The following is a 20,276-nucleotide window of genomic DNA, read 5'->3' on the forward strand; positions in this document are numbered from 1 at the left end:
ATAAGTATGGAGTGTTGGAGGAGAGTAGAGAGGTCAGACTATTCCCTGCCTTCCTTCCAAAGAGATTGGCTCAGCTTGGCTCACTCTTTCAAGCAAGGTTCACTGTTTTCCTCAAAGCTGCTGACTCTGTTCAGGTCTATCTTCTCCACAGGCCTGGGGATGGAAGGTTCAGGTCACTGCACGCTGAACAGACCTTGTAGTTTCCCAATACTGGCTCTCTGCAGTTAACCTCTTTGTAAATCAAATTTGCTATATTAATAGTGCCATGTGTTTACTGCGGGAAGCAGACTGATGTTATCAGTTGTTTGTGTGTATGTCAGTGTATATCTATTGTCTAATTATTTCCCTATATTCTACAGCATCACGCTATTATAAATTTTACAGTGCAATTACTTGGCTGTAGTGGAACTCACAAAATAATGACAAAAAAGCACAGTTTTCTGTTAAGGTCCATGAATTAATCTATTTTTGCTGGGTATAGCCAATTGCTACATATAAATGGAATCCTGTCTGTTAGCCTTAACATTAAGCAGGTTTCTAAAGGAAAATGTCTCAGATTTTGCACCAAGCTTTCCTTTGGCCTTCAAAAGGCCAAAGCTATTTTTCTAAAGGAAAGCTAGAGGAATAACAACTGTTGCATTTTCAATTCCCATATCAGCAGTGATGATAGACTAGCATTATTCACACCCACTTTTGGATAGATTCTGTTAGCACTGTCAAGATCAAAGTTGAGCAAAACTCTCCCTTCTCACCACTTCATTATCCTTATCCTTACATGCATAAAAATGAAAATTCTTCCCTGTTATAGAGTAATAATCTTACTATATTTATAAATGTAAAGTAGATTTATCAAAATGATTGGAAACCGTGATTCTCCATCACGGTTAATGATTGCAGAGATATGTTGACATGAAAAAATGAAACTTTATTTTTTTCCCTCCTTTCCTTACCATTTCTTCAATTTATACACAGAGAACTTCATGGTGTATTTACTAACAAAATTCTATCTCCAGGATTATTAGGTATATCATAATTTATAAATTTGTATACTATATATTGCATATATTGTAAACACATATGTCCTAATAGTGACCGCATGATTTATTTTTAATCTCCATAAGGCTTTGAATAGAGTGGATGAAGTGTGGGAGAATAGGAATTAATGTTGAATCAGTCCATGACCTGCTGTTTTTTCATATGATGATGTATTTTACAGCTGAAGTGATTGCATCACAGCAAATTTATGATATACTATTCAAGAACTTGATAAGAATATAATTTCAGCTCATTGTAGTGTAATAATAAGCTTTCTTGTAGTTTCACTGCATTGTTTTTATTAAAGTTACAAAGAAAGCAAACTATCTTTTTTTTTTCCTTTTGCCAAAGTTAGATTTAATAACCTCTCATTTTCCTGGGACATCTTCACTTATTAGATAACCAAATTCCTTTGGATCTTTCTTATTTTTCTAATATAAATTTAAATCCATTCTTCCTTTTCATTTGTTAGCTATACATATTATTTTCCTGCCCACAATTCACACTCCATTAAAGAGTTGTGATTCTACAAGACACATTATACTGATACTCTGAACTAAAAACAGTGCTCCCTTGGAATATTTTCACCTGAAAATGTAAGAATATATTGCACACAGTTCAAATAGCTTCTGGATAAAGGTAATAATCTCACCTAAGAGTTGAAAAAATTCATAAGAACATAAAAGATTTATCATAATTTACTAAATCTAAAATCTGTATGACTTGAATAACCTGTGTTTTCTGCAAATGATGTAATTTTTCTCCAAACAGATGTCTGCATGTATTGTAGCTATGAAGAGAGACTCTGATACATACCAATCTTGCTCTCCCTCTGCCCCCCAGCATGCCAAGCGCTCTATTTTCGGAGTGTGTCACGGGATTGCACTTTCTCACTACTTCCTATTCCCAAGAACCCCACGTGCTGCTGCTGCTGCTAAGTCGCTTCAGTCATGTCCGACTTCATGCAACACCATAGACGGCAGCCCACCAGGCTCCCCCATCCCTGGGATTCTCCAGGCAAGAACACCGGAGTGGGCTGCCATTTCCTTCTCCAATGACGCACACATGCTAAGTCGCTTCAGTCATGTCCGACTCTTTGTGAACCTATAAACAGCAGCCCACCAGGATCCTCTGTCCATAGGATTCTCTAGGCAAGAATACTGGAGTGGGTTGCCATTTTCTTCTCCATGAGCCCAAGTGACTGGGTCTAAACAAGGAGTTGGGAGTGGGAAGGAGGTGTCCTTCTTCTGGTTGGTATTCATCGGCCTCTGTGAGACATTCCAGAGAACTCTTTTCTTCATTTGTTACCATGACTACCTGTATTCAAGACAGTCCCTGATATCCTTGATTCTGGAAAGAGTATAGTGAGCATATCCTCTGTTCACCTACAATGGACATAAAGTTAATGGGAAAAATATACCTTTGTAGTTTTAAGTCACTAAAATGTGGGACCACTTGCCACAGCAGAATAATTTACTAATCTTAATTAACACAGAGGCAAACCACAGAAAAAAATAGTGAAAAACATTCTTGGCAAGGACAGATCCCGATAAGCCAGGGAAAGGGGAAGATAGGTCTTTTAGAGGAGTGCTAAAAGCAGGATTTAGGAAAGACATTGTCAGGACTCACAAAATAGAGAAGTTATAACTACACTGGTTTTACCTGAATTGGTAAGGGAAAAGTTTAGTTGATGGCTATGACTCATCCATTGTTCAGACAGATTTTGACAGAGATTGAAGAAGAAAGTTTAATATGTCTGTGAGTCCTCTTAAAGGCATAGCTAAGACATTGTAAACCTCAATATAAAAGGGCCGTTTCCTTTAAGAAGACCAAATATCTGATCTGATTAAGTCCAACAAGTGCAGGACAATTAATAAAACGTTAAGCAGATTTTTTTCAAATATACTAATTGAAATGAATTTATACTTTACATAATTGAAATGCTTTATCTACATGATTCTAGATCAACTCAACAAACTAAACTTATATTTTAAAATTCATCTTATCAATTTCTGAAACTTTTATTATCTTACCATTTCATGACATCTATATCTATGGACTTTTATACATATATACTTTCATTTTTTCTAGGTTTTTCTTTTCACATCTAATATAAACAAGAGTGTATGCAATTATTTCTGATAATAACTAAATTATCTTTATGGGTGACTGATATTATAAAAAGTCATTAATTGTATGTCTTTAAGCTTGGCAACCAAGTACTTTGGGGGTAAATATTTTTAAATTTTGTATTAGATAAGTGTGAGTCAGTGTATACTATTAAATATTTAGCACTTGATCATGACTTTTTATGTTTTAATTATTTTATAAAACTGAACTAATCACAAGAATAATTTACTACTATCACATAAGAAGGAATAAAAACATAATATGAAAGCATAAATTTTTATTAATAAGCATATTTCAAATTTGATTCATAAAAATATTAATAAATTAGCTGATAAACTATTGGTTTATATTATTTTCACAAAAAAGAAGATGGGCTCTATAGTTCAAATCCAACCCCTTTTTTCTTAATCACATATTAATTTTTATGTAAAGAGATCCTTCAGTTCAATTCAGTTCAGTCACTCAGCCATGTCCAACTCTTTACGACCCCAGGAATCCCAGCACGCCAGGCCTCCCTGTCCATCACAAACTCCCAGAGTCCACCCAAACCCATGTCCATTGAGTCGGTGATGCCATTCAACCATCTCATCCTCTGTCGTCCCCTTCTCCTCCTGCCCTCAATCTTTCCCAGCAACAGGGTCTTATCAAATGAGTCAGCTCTTCGCATCAGGTGGCCAAAGTATTGGAGTTTCGCCTTCAACATCAGTCCTACCAATGAACACCCAGGACTGACCTCCTTTAGGATGGATTGGTTGGATCTCCTTGCAGTCCAAGGGACTCTCAAGAGTCTTCTCCAACACCACAGTTCAAAAGAATAATTCTTCGGTGCTCAGCTTTCTTTATAGTCTAACTCTCACATCCATACATGATCACTGGAAAAACCATAGCCTTGAGTAGACGGACCTTTGTTGGCAAAGTAATGTCTCTGCTTTTTAATATGCTGTCTAGGTTGGTCATAGCTTTCCTTCCAAGGAGTAAGCATCTTTTAATTTCACGGGTTCAATCACCATCTGCAGTGATTTGGGAGCCCAGAAAAATAAAGTCAGCCACTGTTTACACTGTTTCTCCATCTATTTGCCATGAAGTGATGGGACTGGATCTTAGTTTTCTGAATGTTGAGCTTTAGGCCAACTTTTTCACTCTCATCTCTCACTTTCAACAAGAGGCTCTTTAGTTCTTCTTCACTTTCTGCCATAAGGGTGGTGTCATCTGCATATCTGAGGTTATTGATATTTCTCCCAGCTAGCTTGATTCCAGCTTGTGCTTCTTCCAGCCCAGCCTTTCTCATGATGTACTCTGTATATAAGTTAAATAAGCAGGGTGACAGGATACAGCCTTGACGTACTCCTTTTCCTATTTGGAACCAGTCTATTGTTTCATGTCCAGTTCTAACTGTTACTTCCTGATGCATACAGGTTTCTCAAGAGGCAGGTCAGGTGGTCTGGTATTCCCATCTCTTTCAGAATTTTCCACAGTTTATTGTGATCCACACAGTCAAAGGCTTTGGCATAGTCAATAAAGCAGAAATAGATGTTTTTCTGGAATGCTCTTGCTTTTTTGATGATCCAGTGGATGTTGGCAATTTGATCTTTGGTTCCTCTGCTTTTTCTAAAACCAGCTTGAACATCTGGAAGTTCACAGTTCACGTATTGTTGAAGCCTGGCTTGGGGAATTTTGAGCATTACTTTACTAGCTTGTGAGATGACTGCAATTGTGGGGTAGTTTGAGCATTCTTTGGCATTGCCTTTTTTAGGATTGGAATGAAAACTGACATTTTCCATTCCTGTGGTCACTGCTGAGTTTTCAAAATTTGCTGGCATTTTGAGTGCAGCACTTTCACATCATCGTCTTTCAGGATTTGAAATAGCTCACCTGGAATTCCATCTCCTCCACTAGCTTTGTTCGTAATGATGCTTCCTTCCTAAGGCCCACTTGCCTTCACATTCCAGGATGTCTGGCTCTAGGTGAGTGATCACACCATCGTGATCATCTGGGTCGTGAAGTTAATTTTTGTACAGTTCTTCTATATATTCTTGCCACCTCTTCTTAATATCATCTGCTTCTGTTAAGTCCCTACCATTTCTGTCCTTTATTGAGCCCATCTTTGCATGAAATGTTCCCTTGGTATTTCTAATTTTCTTGAAGAGATCTCTAGTCTTTCCCATTCTATTGTTTTCTTCTATTTCTTTGCATTGATCTCTTAGAAAGGCTTTCTTATCTCTCCTTGCTATTCTTTGGAACTCTGCATTCAAATGGGTATATCTTTCCTTTTTTCCTTTGCTTTCCACTTCCCTTGTTTTCCCAGCTATTTGTAAGACCTCCTCAGGCAGCCATTTTGCTTTTTTGCATTTCTTTTCTTGGGGATGGTTTTGATTCCTGTATCCTGTACAATATCAAGAACCTCCCTCCATAGTTCACCAGGCACTCTATCTATCAGATCTAGTCCTTAAATCTATTTCTCACTTCCACTGTATAGTCATAAGGGATTTGATTTAGGTCATACCTGAATGGTCTAGTGGTTTTGTCCACTTTCTTCAATTTCAGTCTGAATTTGCCTATAAGGAGTTCATGACCCAAGCCATAGTCAGCTCCTAGTCTCATTTTTGCTGACTGTTTAGAGCTTCTCCATCTTTGGCTAAAAAGAATATAATCAATCTGATTTTGGTATTGACCATCTGGTGATGTCCATGTGTAGAGTCTTCTCTTGTGTTGTTGGAAGAGGATGTTTGCTATGACCAGTGCCTTTTTTTGGCAGAACTCTATTAGCCTTTTCCCTGCTTCATTCTGTATTCCAAGGCCAAATTTTCCTGTTACTCCAGGTGTTTCTTGACTTCCTACTTTTGCATTCCAGTCCCCTATAATGAAAAGGACATCTTTTTTGGGTGTTAGTTCTAGAAGGTCTTATAGATCTTCATAGAACTGTTCAACTTCAGCTTCTTCAGTGTTACTGGTCGGGGCATAGACTTGGATTACTGTGATATTGAATGGTTTGCCATGGAAATGAACAGAGATCATTCTGTCGTTTTTGAGATTGCATCCAAGTACTGCATTTTGGACTCTTTTGTTGACTATGATGGCTACTCCATTTCTTCTAAGGGATTCCTACCTACAGTAGTAGAGACCTTTAGAGAAGTACTATTCAGGGCCCAGTAAGGAAATGGAATGTTCTCTAATCATTTATGTCATTTTTCATTGGCTGAAAGAACACCTATAGTTTGAGCAATCTGACCTGCATATTTGTGCTGTGATAAGGAAAGCCCTGTTAGGCTTACCAAGCATCCTATTTCCAGTCCTACTTAGCACGAAATATTCTGTATCATACAGGAACCCTAAATAAAACACCAGTATATTTATTTAGCATGAATCTTCTGTTTTTTTATTATCATACACATATCATTTGTAATTTGTTGAGTGTAAGAAGGTAGCTAAGGGGATTTCCCTGGTGGTCCAGTGGTCCCGATCCACCCCTGATCCAGTGGGTTTAATCCCTGATCAGGGAACTAGATCCCACATGCTGCAACTAAGAACTCTCATGCCACAATTAAAGATCCTGCATGCTACAACTAAAAAATTTGAATGCCCCAACAATGACCTGGCATAGCCAAATAAGTAATAAATGAATAAATATTTTTAAAAAGAAGGTAGATATGGGCATGATATTTAAAAGTATGAGAATCTTTTTTTCATATTACATTATAGTGATATTAATATAATATTCAGGATTTGAAAAAATACATGTATATTTAATCCAACAACTTAAGTTTATGATTCTATTATTTTTTAGTCTAGATGTCACTTTTGTTGGATTTCATATGTTAGGGTATGAGATGAAAGGGAAAGTATACAAGGTGTTTTTCAATACCACCTATATGCTGTCAGTGAAAAAAGTAAGGCAAAATCTACATGAGGTTGAGAGTTTTGCACATTTACATATAGCAAGGTAAAATAATAATGTGAAAATGTCTAAGAAAATGAGAAAATACTTTTAAAAACAGTTCATGAATGATCAATTTTGGGTTGGTGTGCTGAGGACTTTAGTCATAGTTCTCCCAAAATAAAACAAAGAAAATACTGGCAAAAACCCTAAAATCATTTCAGAACTCTGGAAAATACCCAACACAGAAACAGAACAAATTGGAAATAGTCTATGAAAGAGAAACTGTTGACCTTAGTGGCACAGCAGTATCTGTGATGCTTTAACTTCCTCTTTCTCTAGCATCGTAATGCAGCAATAACAAAAAATAAAAATAAATATTTCTTTTCAGCCAACAGAAAGAACTGAATTATTCTGTAATTCTGTTAAATGCACCATCCCCAGAAGCATAGCCAATATTGTGCCCAGATTTGATTCTCTCTGGAAAATATCCCTTCTGGGGTGTTATGGCTATTTTATTTAACTCAGAGTTCAGAAAAGGAAGAGGGTAAGGAAATATCCTATCTCAAGGATATTACCAACACAATAAAATTTTGCTGGCAGTATCACTGCTGTCTAAGATTGTGATTTCAGGCAAACAAACAAAATCTTTGCCAGGAATTTAAAAGTAAGCACTGCTGAATAAGATGACCACAAGGAACTTTGAAAATTTTCCACATATTCCTAGGAATTTAAAGCAGTGTACATGCATAAGTCTATGTGCATGCCCAGGAAACACTTGGAAAAATAGAAAGCCCCACACATCTCTAGCATATGTTGAGGTGTTGAGGCCCTGTGTAAGCAGGAAGTGAAAGTTAAAGTGTATTGTAAACTTCCTGAAGCTTAAAGCATACTTTCCCACACAGCCATTTTTTGGGGGGTGAGGGGGGGGGGGCAGAAAGTGAAAGAAATAAAGGTAGGATATTTTAGAAAACCTTCTGATCAATCACTGATTCTGAGAATCTGATTTGGAATATATTTTGACCAGCCACTGACTAAATTATACTGACCTTGGGTTGACTCGAGGAAGTTAGCTTAAAATTAAAACAACTACTTAAAAAAATTCTATTAATAGTAGAATTCAGTGACTGCACAAGATTTGAAGAAATAATGGCCAAAAACTTCTCAGATTTGATGAGATGTGAATTTACATTTAAATTTCATGAATCCAAGAAGAATAAACCTAAAAAGCTTAATACCTAGATGCATCATAGTCAAACTGACAAAATTCAAAAGCAAACAAAAATTTAGGAAAGCAGCAAGAATATATCTTATTATATACAAGAAAAGACATGGATGCCAGAAGATAGTAAGGTAACATTTCAAGGTATAGAAATTAGAAGACTGTCAACCAAGAATCCTATATCCAGCAAAACTATCCTTCAAAAAATGAAGGAATAAAGACATTTCTAGAACAGCAAAAAGTTAAGAGAATTTGTTGCTAATAGGTTGAAATGTAAGGAAACTACATAGTAATAAAATTTGCAGAAACAAATAATGAACATTCATAAAGGGTACTATATAGATAAATATAAAAAAGTACAAAGTGTAACTTGTTTTAATTTTTGTATTCTACCTGATTAAAAAGTAACTACATAAAACAATAATTATAACACTGTATTCATGGACTTATAATATACAAGATATAATTTTCATGACAATAATAATACAAAGAAGGGAGAAGGAGGAGAAGTGTATTGGGTCAAAGTTTTGTATACAATTGAAATTAAGTTAGTATTGATCTGAACTGGACTATTGCAAACTCAGATATTAATTTTAAAATACATATCAGCCACTGAGGAAATAAATTTAAAAATAATATAACACACAAACGGAAATTTCAATAATAAATGAAGAAGTATCAACTTAATACCAAATTTATAATTATCAAGGAATAGATGAACAAAAACCACATAGAACATATAGAAAAATAATAGCATGATGCCTGACACAAATATTACCATTTCAGTAATTACACCAAGTGTAAACGAATTTAACACTCCAAACAAAAGACAGAGATTGACAAGTGAGGGGGAAAAAAGTCAAAACATGATCCAACTACACAAGAGATTCACTGGATGAAAAGACACATTGTTTGAAAGTGAAAAAAAGAAATGAAAGAATATATACTATTCAAGTAGTAACAGCCATGGTCTAAATGTTTGTCTCCCCACCACCTAAATTCCCTGGTGGCTCAGTTGGTAAAGCGTCTGCCTACAATGCGGGAGACCCAGGTTTGATTCCTACATTGGGAAGATCCTCTGGAGAAAAATGGTAGCAAAGAGTCAGACACTGAATGACTTCGCTTTCACTTTCACCTAAATTCATGTTTTAAAATCTTAACTTCCAAAGGTGATGGTATTAAAAGGTGAGGCATCTGAGAGGTGTTTTAAGTCATAAGAGTGGAACCTTCACGAATGGGATCAGCACCTTAAACAGGAGGCTCCAAAGAGATCCGTGGCCCCTTCTTCCATGTGAGGATGCAAAAAGAAGTCTGCAACCTGGAAGACAGCCCTCACCGACTATGCTAAAACCTTGATCTCAGACTTCTAGCCTCCAAATTGTGAGAAATAAATTTTCTGTTGCTTATAAGCAACTCAGTCTGTTATAGCATTATGAATAAGACAATAACCAAAAGATAGCTGGGGTGGCTAGATTAATTCAGGCAAAACACATTTTAAAATGAAAAAGATTTTTGCAGATAGAAACTCTTCTAAGGACAAAAGAAATATAACAATTGTGTGTCTACCTAGAAACAACTCTCCAAATTACATTAAGCTAAAACAGACAGAATTGAGGGAAAAATAGACAATAATAATTGGAGATATCAAAACCACACTTTCGCTCCCTGACCTATATAGGCCTCTGCTATGGGGGTGATGGCCAGTCCTGGTGTCGGAGTGATTCCCTGGGCCCAGCAGAGGGACCAAGTTTCCAGAGCTTTGAAGACAAGGGGTAACACCCCAAAATACGGACTCATTTTCCACTCTACCTTCATTGGCCAAGCAGCTGCCAAGAACAAAGGTCGCATCTCCCGATACCAGGCAAACAAATGCAGTATTGCCTCACGAATCGATTGCTTCTCTGAGGTGCCCACCAGTGTTTTTGGGGAGAAGCTTCGAGAACAAGTTGAGGAGCGGCTGTCCTTCTATGAGACTGGAGAGATTCCCCGAAAGAATCTGGATGTCATGAAGGAGGCAATGGTTCAGGCAGAGGAAGCGGCTGCTGAGATTACTAGGAAGCTTGAGAAACAGGAGAAGAAACGCTTGAAGAAGGAAAAGAAAAGGCTGGCTGCAATTGCCCTGGCTTCTTCAGAAAATAGCAGTGACCCGGAGGAGTGTGAGGAGACAAGTGAAAGACCCAAAAAGAAGAAAAAGCAAAAGCTCCAGGAGGCTCTTCAGGAGAATGGAATGGAAGACCCATCTGTCTCTTTTCCCAAACCCCCCCAAAAGAAATCTTTTTCCAAGGAAGAGCTAGTTAGTAGTGATCTTGAAGAGACAGCTGGTACTGGAAGTCTTCCCAAGAGGAAGAAATCTTTTCCCAAAGAGGAAACAGTTACTGACCCTGATGAGTCAGAAAACAAGAGGGTCCCCAAGAAAAAGCAGAAATTGTCCAAGGAGGAGCCACTCAGCAGTGGACCTGAAGAGGCTGCTGCCAGCAAGAGCAGTGGCTCCAAGAAAAAGAAAAAGCCCCGAAAGCTATCCCTGGAAAGTTAGAATGGACATCTTCCTAGTAGGACATAACTTACGGAGGTATTCCCCATCCCATCCCCTAGAGCCCAATAAAAATAAAAACAAATTAAAAAAAAAAAAAAAACCACACTTTCTATACAAAAATAAAATTAGCAAAAGATCAGCAAGTATAAAAGACTTAAAAAGTATAATAACTAAACCTAACAGACATTTACAGAAATTCTTATTCAACAACAGGAGAATATACATTCTTTACAAGTGTACATGGAATATTATCCAGCATAAAGATTGTATACTCTGCCACAAAACAAACATCAATAAATTTAATTATTTGAGATCATAAAAACCTATTTTTATTTTTTAAAAGATATGTTTTATGACCACATGGAAGTTAAATAGAAATCAACAATTATAAAATTTGTATTAAATTATGAAAATTCACAAATATGTGGATATGAAACCATACACTATCAAATAAGCAATCAGTCATGAAAGAAATCTCAAGGAAAACAGAAAATATTTTTAGAAGAGTGAGAACAAAAACACAAATTTACCAAAACTGATGAAACACAATTAGAGGAGTGATTTAGATTGAAATTGATAGCTTTTACCACTTATAATTTTTTTAAAGAAAGGCTTCATATCAAACCCTCTGATTTAAGAAGCTAGAATAATAAAAGCAAATTGAGTGAAAAAACAAACAGAAAGTAGTAAACAATAAAGATTAGAGCAGAAATCACTAAAATGGAGAATAGAAAACAATACAGAAAATCAACAAATCTAAAAATTGCTTATTTAAAAAATAAAACTGACAAAACCTTCAGCTAGACTGCTCAAGAACAGAAGGGAGCAGATGCAAATTATTCAAATAAAAAATGAGAATGGGGTCATCATGAAAGGCTCACAAAAATTAAAAAAAAAAAATTGTAAGAAGTACTATGAATAAATGTAAGCAATGAGTTAGATAACTCAGATAAAAAATTTTCTAGAAAGATACCTGACAGACCTATAATAAATAAAGAGATTGAATTAATAATTCAAATATTTCCTAAAAGAAAAATTCAGGACCAATAGCTTTATCAGTGAATTCTAGAAAACATTTAAAGGAGAACTAAACTCTTTAAAATTTCTCAAATCATTATATGAGGTCCATATGACCTGACATCCAAACCAGACAAAGACATCACACTTAAAAAAAAAAAAGAAAGAAGGAAAATCATACATCAATAACAAGATGAGCAATTTTTTATGATAGTTAACTCAACATACAAAAATCAATTGTATACCAGCAATAGAAAATCCAAAAACAAAATCAAGAACAGAATTCTATGTAAAATAGCATTAAAAAAAACTATAGGAATCACTTTCATCAAAGAAGTGCAAGACTGACTCACTGAAAATCACAAATGATTGTTGAAAGAATTTTTTTTTAACAATTAACAGAAATGAAAGCTTTCCTATGCTCATGGGTCAGAAAACATATTGCTTAAGGTGATAATACTCCAACGGATCATCAGATTCAATTAAAAACCTTTTAACATCCCAGCTGGTTTATTTTTGGTGGAAATAGACAACTTGATCCAAAAATTCATATGGGAATTGAAGGGACCAGAAAAGCCAAAAACAATCCTCAAAAAGAGCAAAATTGAAGTCTGACTTCTTTATTCTAAACTTAGTACAAAATTACAGTAATCAAGACAACATGGTACTGGTATAAGGACAGACATAGACCAATGGAATAAAATTGAAAGTCCAGAAATAATAATAAACTGATTTTCAACAAGGTGTCAAGACTATCAAATAGGGAAAGAAGAGATTTTTCAAAAACTGTGGGTCGATTATATATCTTCAAGAAAAAGAATGAATTTGACACTTACCTCACATAGTATAAAGAATATTAACTCAGATTGGATTATAAACTAAATTTATCACTAAAATTATAAAATTCTTGGAAGAAAACATACATGTAAATTATTATGAACTTGGGATAGGTAATGATATCTTAGGACTCAAAAACACAAATGACAAGAAAAAAAATAGATGAGTTTGGCTTCTTCAAAATTAAAATCTTTCATGTTTTAAACGACAACATAAAGAAAGCAAAAATACAAACAATAGAATGGGGAAAAAATCTAACAAGGAACTTGCATCCAAAATGTATAATTAATGTAAACTACAAGTCAATAATAAAATCAAAACTACCTTAATTTTAAAATGGGCTAAAGCTCCAATAGGCATTTCTCCAAATAATTTATTCTGATGGCCTATAAGCACACGAAAAGTTGTTTAACATCATTAGTTAGCAGGGAAATGGAAATCGAAATCACGGTGAAGTACTACTTCACATTGACTAAAATGGTTATAGTAAAAAAAAAAAAACAGAAAGTAACAAACATTGTGGAGAAACTAGAACTACCACAGCACTGCTGGTGGGAACGTAAAATGATGTGACGCCTTGAAAAACATTTCTTCAAAATGTTAAATATAGAGGTATCATGTGACCCCAGTTCTAATCCTAAGTATGTATGTGTGCTAAGTCACTTAAGTCGTGTCCGAATCTCTGCAACCCTGTGGACTGTAGCCCACCAGGCTCCTCTGTCCATTGAATTCTCCAGGCAAGAATACTGGATTGGGTTGAGGTGTCTTCCTCCAGTAGATCTTCCCAACCCAGGGATTGAACCTGAGTCTCTTGTGTCTCCTGCATTGGCAGTTGGGTTTTTACTACTAGCACCACCTGGGGAGCCTCAGTCCTAAGTATATGACCAAGCAAAATAAAAACATTATTCCACACAAAACTTGCACACGATAGTTCATTGAATTAAGAAGTAACAGAAACAAAACAAATGCACATCAACTGACAAATGTCTAAACATTAAATGGTGCATCCACACGATGGAATATTTCACACAACTGATAGGTACTACAACAAAGGTGAATCTTGAGAGCACTGTGATAAGTGAAATAAACTAGCAATAAAATACTGCATATTTTATGATTCCATTTAAATGAAATATCTAGCATAGGCAAATCTGTAAAGACAGAAAGTAAACTAGTAGTTGACCAGGACTAGGGTATTGGGAGGAAGTGGGTAGTGACTGCCAAAAGACAAAAGGTTTCTTTCTGGAACAATGAAGATGTTCAAAACTTAGATGTAGTGATTATTGTCTAAAACTGTGACTATACAAAACCTATGGAACAATACCCTTTGAATGGTGCATTTTGTGGTATATGAATTGCATTTCAATTAAGGAGTAAAAAATTCATGAACAGATATTTAATCCTCCATATTGTGTTTGAAAGCAATGTACTTAATCTTGACTAAATATAATAAAAATATAATAACAACAACAATAATAAAATAGCTGCCTTTTACTGACTGCTTGTTACAACTATGTGACTATCAGACAGTGATTTTGGTATATTAAGTTTGATTTTTAAGACAACCTTGCAGAATGGATAATATTAATCAACATTAGAGATGAGCAAATAGAATGTCATATAGATTAAGTCAGGAGGTCACAGCTAATTACTTGATAAAATGGTAGAGCCAAGATATAAAATCAGTATAAGACCCAAGTTCCATCTGGCCTTGACAAATATCTAGAGCAACATTTCATAAAATGCATTTGCAGTATTGTTGTTGTTCAGTCACTAAGTTGTATCCAACTTTTTACAACCCCATCGAATGCAGCAGAGTGCCAAAAAGCATTCAAGATTTTGTATTTTAAAAGGATTACATGGTTAAGACTGAAAAACACATAATTTTTTAAAATGTAGCATTTTTTATTGAGAGTCTATAATAAAGAGATTAAGCTAATTCATTCTCTATAGGTGAGCAAATGAGCCCATATTAAGACAAACAATTTTCTTAGCATTCTTAATCTATGGCAGCACAAAAACTGCCTTCCAAATAGATGGTTTATTCCATTATATTGGATTTATACCAAAGACAAGGGCTTAGATTTGTAGACTATTACATTTGTGGATATCAAACATATCAATTAGCAACTTGATCATCACTCTCTTCAAAATGAGTTATTTCACCTCTTACCACATATTAATACATTATCATATGCTGGCTTAACCAATGTCAAGCAGAAATGATAACTTTTCCCTGAATACCCTGTCAGGCATACAAGAATATAGACAATCTCTAGGATTCTGATTTCATCAGTTAAGAAGGAATTTTCATCACAAAGCCTGGAAAAGGCCTGGACTTGAGATCCTCTCTTGTTTACATAAAAATTGAGGCTGTATATTTCACATGCACTCATATGCCCTGTGAAATGTGCTAAGCATTGTCACTTTTTTCCCCCAAAATAAATGAATAAAACGTTTAAAACTTTAAATCCAATAAAATAGCTACCATTCCTTATTCTACTATTCCCTACTCACCACAGCTATATTTATCTTTGAAGCCCAGTCTGGCCAGTAATCACCTACTTAATAACCTTGCGTAGTTTTTCTATAGTCTGTAAAACAAAATCCAAATCAAATCCTGTAGCCTGTCATTTATGATTTTTCCCAACAGATGGCCTCAGGCTTATTCACTATTCACACATAATTTCCAGAAAGCATCACAACTTGCTATTCTTCCAAATAAGACCCATACTTTATAATTGCTGGGTCTTTGCTCATTTTCTTCCTATCCTCAAATTTCTTTCTTTTCCCCACTGCTTAGCAAAAGTCTATTCATTTTTCATCTCAAAGGCAACTTCCATGACAAATTTGTTCTTAATTCCCAAATCAGAAATGAGTTGCACTTTTTCTGAATTCTTTGGAAAAATTTCTATAAAACTTATCTGATATATTTACACACATCATCTTATTTATACTTTGTTAAAATCCAAGAGGAAATAATTTACATCCAAGCCTTCAGTATGCTGCTACTGAAGAAACTGATGGTTAGGAAATAGACTCAGGTTAAGCATATACTAAAGACCAGAAATTGGGTTCAAAATAATTTAGCTAAATCCAAAGTGTGAGCTTTGTGTTAATGATAGTAGGTGACTTTTTTTTCTGTCATGCCAACTATATTTTAGGAACTGTTCTCTTTACTTTAAAAACAATTCTTTCTTTCTTGAAGCTCTTTACTTTCTGGCTCTGGGACCTAATTTTCCTCCCATATCATGTATATTCCTTTTCAGTTTCTTTTTCAAAAGATATATATATATATAGTTTTTTGGTTTTTTTTTTTTTTTTTTTTTTACCTCATCTCAATCCCTAATTCTTGTAATGTCTCAACCTTGGACTCTTTTATCTTCTTTATTTATACTCATTGTGATAGTTTTAAATACTATCTATGTACTTGTGACTCCAAGATTTACATATCTAACTCCAATCCCTCTGCTGAGCTATGGACTAAAATATTCGACCACCTGCTCAGAACCTCCATTTGGATGTCTAATTTAAAATTAAAATATTCAAAGGAGATCCTCTCTTTGCCTCTCTTATCAAAGTACATTGCTATACCTTCTTTCTTCCCATATCATTAAATAGCATACAATTTATCCAGTACTTCAGATGGAAAACTTTGATTCCTCTTTCTTTCACATTTACCATCAGTAAGTTCTGTTTGTGACCATCACACTGCGTCACCATTTCTTACCATTCGTTTTCTTACTGTTTTTATTGAAGCCACAAAAATATCTTACCTAGAACTCATCAAGATTTTGTAATGAGGTCGTCTTCTTTCAACCCTGTGTCAGTACTGAAAAGCTTCCATCTTCCCCTCACCACCATTCTCTTATCTCTAACTTGATCCGAACAGAATCATGAGGTTCTTTGTACTCTAGGTTGCATTTGGTTTTGGCCAGTGGTGAATGGGTGAGTGAGGCACCAGCAAGAGTGAGAAAGATGCAGATTGACCTCAGGTTGACCTGAATTTAAGGTCTCAGTTTGTATCAGACACTCCTCTTCACACAGCTCTTTCTTCCCCCATTTCACTAACTCTCCATTCTTCTGTGCTTTGGGGCCCAGTAATGGTAAAACCTCCCAAGTATTGGTCTTGTTTTATTGCACTATAGTTTGCTACTTTGTTGCTTTTTAATAAAGTCTTTTTATTAAGCTCTCCATACAGTAGCCAAATGGAGGGTGACATTTTTGTAATAGTTAGAATTCCAGGTGAAACACACTACCTATAGCTTGTGCTATATATATCAACTATAATGAAAGTGAAATCACGAAATTGTTTCTTCTTAAAGCTCTCCTGTGATTTTCTAGTACATTTAGATTAAGATCCAAATCCCGAATCAGGACTCTCGTACAAGAATAAGCTGGCTCTGGTCATGACTCCAGGTTCATCTCTCACTCCTTGCTTTCATTCATTTCATTCCTGCTGTCTCGACTCGCCATTTTGTTCCTCAAGCAAGAACACACTAAGCCTGTTTCTATCTCAGAGTCATTGCATCTTGTTAGTTCTTCCTGAAATATTCCTCAAACACAGGTGACCATTGCTTTGTTTTTTCATTTTATTTAGGTATCATTTAGACAGGTCTCCTTAATTCCTCTTTCAAAAACAGTCCCCCATTTGTTTTTAATATCTAGTTGTTTGTCTGACTTTAGTTTTCTCCTAGAATTTATCTCCACCCAAAACTGTATTTTACAGTTATTTGTTTATTTGAGAATTTTCTGTTTCATTCACTAAAAGTTTCACAATGTCAAGAATTTTATGTCTCGTGAAAGTGAAAGTGATAGTCATTCAGTCGTGTCCAACTCCTTGAGACCCATGGACTGTAGTGGCAAGCTCCTCTGTCCATGGAATTATCTGGGCAAGAATAATGGAGTGGGTCAGCCAGTCAGTTCAGTCACTGAGTCATGTCCGACTCTTTGCAACTCCATGGACTGCAGAATGCCAGGCTTCCCTGTCCATCACCAATGCCCAGAGCCTACTCAAACTATGTCCATCTCGTCAGTGATGCCATCCAACCATCTCATTCTCTGTCACCCCCTTCTCCTCCTGCCTTCAATCTTTCCCAGCATCAGGGTCTTTTCCAATGAATCAGTTCTTCATGTCAGGTGTCCAAAGTATTGGAGTTTCAGCTTCAACATCAGTTCTTCCAAAGAACATTCAGGGCTGATTTCCTTTAGGATGGACTGGTTGGATCTCCTTGCAGTCCAAGTGACTCTCAAGAGTCTTCTCCAACACTACAATTCAAAAGCATCAGTTCTTCAGCACTCAGCTTTCTTTATAGTCCAACTCTCACATCCATACCTGACTACTGGAAAAACCATAGCTTTGACTAGATGAACCTTTGTTGGCAAAGTAATGTCTCCGCTTTCTAATATGCTGTCTAGGTTGGTCATAGCTTTTCTTCCAAGGAACAAGCATCTTTTTATTTCATGGCTGCAGTCACCATCTGCAGTGATTTTGGAGACCCCCCAAAATAAAGTCTCTCATTGTTTCCATTGTTTCCCCATCTATTTGCCATGAAGTGATGGAGTGGGTAGCCATTCCCTTTTCCAAGGGAATTTTCTGACCCAGGGATCAAACCTGGGTCTACTGCACTGCAGGCAGATTCTTTACCTTCTGAGCCACCCAAGAACTATATATTAACACACCTTATTTATTTCCCTTAAACCTTGATACAGTGCTTGAGCATGGCAGTCTCCCAATTGATTTATGGTCATTGATGATGGAAGGTTTTTAAAGAAGAGCAATGTGGAAGCAGTATGCAGACTGGCTTCCGAAAACAAAGCTATTAATAGGTAGAAATTTATCTTAGTACTAAGTATGTATTTCCACATAGTCTCAGACAACATAAATTGATCATTAAAAAGGCATTTTAATAAAGGGTTAGGATTATTACAGTCATGTACTATGAATTTACATATATTTACTCACAACTATTTATCTAGTTTGCAGATTATCCAGGCTTTGCTTGCTACTTGTCTTTTTGGAAGATCTGCTTTTTGCCTCATTAATAAATTTATCAGAGTTTGTGTAGGAAAAGGAAAGTATCAGAAATTCACTGCAGTCACTTTAAAATTTTCATTAGTAGCTCTGATAACTAGCAAGTAACAGCATTTTAGAAATAAAAGTGATATGTAATTTATGTAATATTATGACTACTCTTGAATTCAGCTTCACAACTACTTTTCAAATCTATACTGAATATATATTTGTTCATAATTTGAGAATTTTTTAAAAATGTGGCTATCAAACCCTCTCTGTATTATTTGGCTAAGTAGTTAGAGAACACACATGAAGCAAGTAGATACCTAGTTCAAGATAAGATGCTATGCAAGCCCACAGGATATAGTGGATCAAATTTGCTCAGGAACTCCAAAAACACCTCATATGTTCTTCAAGAATAACTTTAATTTGGTTTAACCAAATATTAACAACCATAGCATGTGATATTTATAGCTAGAACAATTAGGATTTTGTTATGCTTTGCATAATTTTGAATGTGGTGATTTCAATACTAGTCCAGTTTCTAGGTACATTTTTTTTTCTGAAAAATAAAAACAAAATAGGTGATAGTCTTCTTGTCACAATAATATAAAACTACTTAGAACATGGTAGTTCCATGAAATGCAGATACTTTCTAACCACAAAACCTTTAGGATAAAAAATATCATTAGAAAATTAAGGATTTTAGGAACAATGCTCTCAGGTTAAGAACAGACTAGGACTTCCAAAACTATCAACATCAGAAAAAAGAAAAAAAAAATATTTCTTAAGGGTACATAAGGCTTTCATATAGCTATTTTATGTAATTCTACATATGTTCATCTTAATATAACAGATTCTCTATAACAATTTTAAATATTATTGTTCTCTGTTGGAAAATTGCTACTAACAATTCTACCAAAGGACAGAGTTTTGTACAATGTCTATTATGTTGAGAGGTTGTTGCTCAGTTGCTAAGTCACTTCCGACTCTTTGTCACCCGACGGACTGCAGCATGCCAGACTTCCCTGTCCTTTATTATCTCCAGGAATTTGCTCAAACTCATGTCCTTTGAGTTGGTTATGTCATCCAAACATCTCATCCTTGTTGCCCCCTTCTCCTCCTGCCCTCAGTCTTTCCCAGCATGATGGTCTTTTCCAATCAGTCAGCTCTTCGCATCAGGTGGCCAAAGTATTGGAGCTTCAGCTTTAGCATCAGCCTTTCTAGTGAATGCTTAGGGTTAATTTCCTTTAGGACTGACTGGTTATATCTCCTTGCTGTCCAAGGGACTTTAAAAATACCATTATTGTGAAATATTTAGTGGACATTAAACTTAAAGAAATTCTGTAAGACTTAAGTCAAATAAATAAAGAATAAAGACAAGTTTAAATTCAGTATCATCAATATCAATAAGCACATTAGGAAATTTAAATTGATACAGGTTAGAATCTCCATTGAAAATATTTATGCAGCAAATAAAACAGTGTCTAAAAAACTACAGGAAAGAAAATCAGAAAAAAATTTTAAATACTTATTTATTATTTTAGGAAAGTTTAGAAGTTGCAGAAATATTAGCCTCCCTGTATACCTCACACTTCTCTATTATTGATAT

General features: G+C 35.4%; 1 non-coding gene across 1 annotated transcript; it reads left to right on the forward strand.

The window, feature by feature from the left end:
• Positions 1-9,901: 9,901 nt before the first annotated feature.
• On the forward strand, positions 9,902-9,984 carry LOC133049012 (small nucleolar RNA SNORD86). Its single transcript, XR_009691177.1, has one exon. It is a non-coding gene; the product is annotated as a small nucleolar RNA SNORD86 (small nucleolar RNA).
• The last annotated feature ends 10,292 nt before the right edge of the window (positions 9,985-20,276 follow it).

Source organism: Dama dama, chromosome 29, assembly GCF_033118175.1.
Source record: "Dama dama isolate Ldn47 chromosome 29, ASM3311817v1, whole genome shotgun sequence".
Classification (NCBI taxonomy): domain Eukaryota; kingdom Metazoa; phylum Chordata; class Mammalia; order Artiodactyla; family Cervidae; genus Dama; species Dama dama.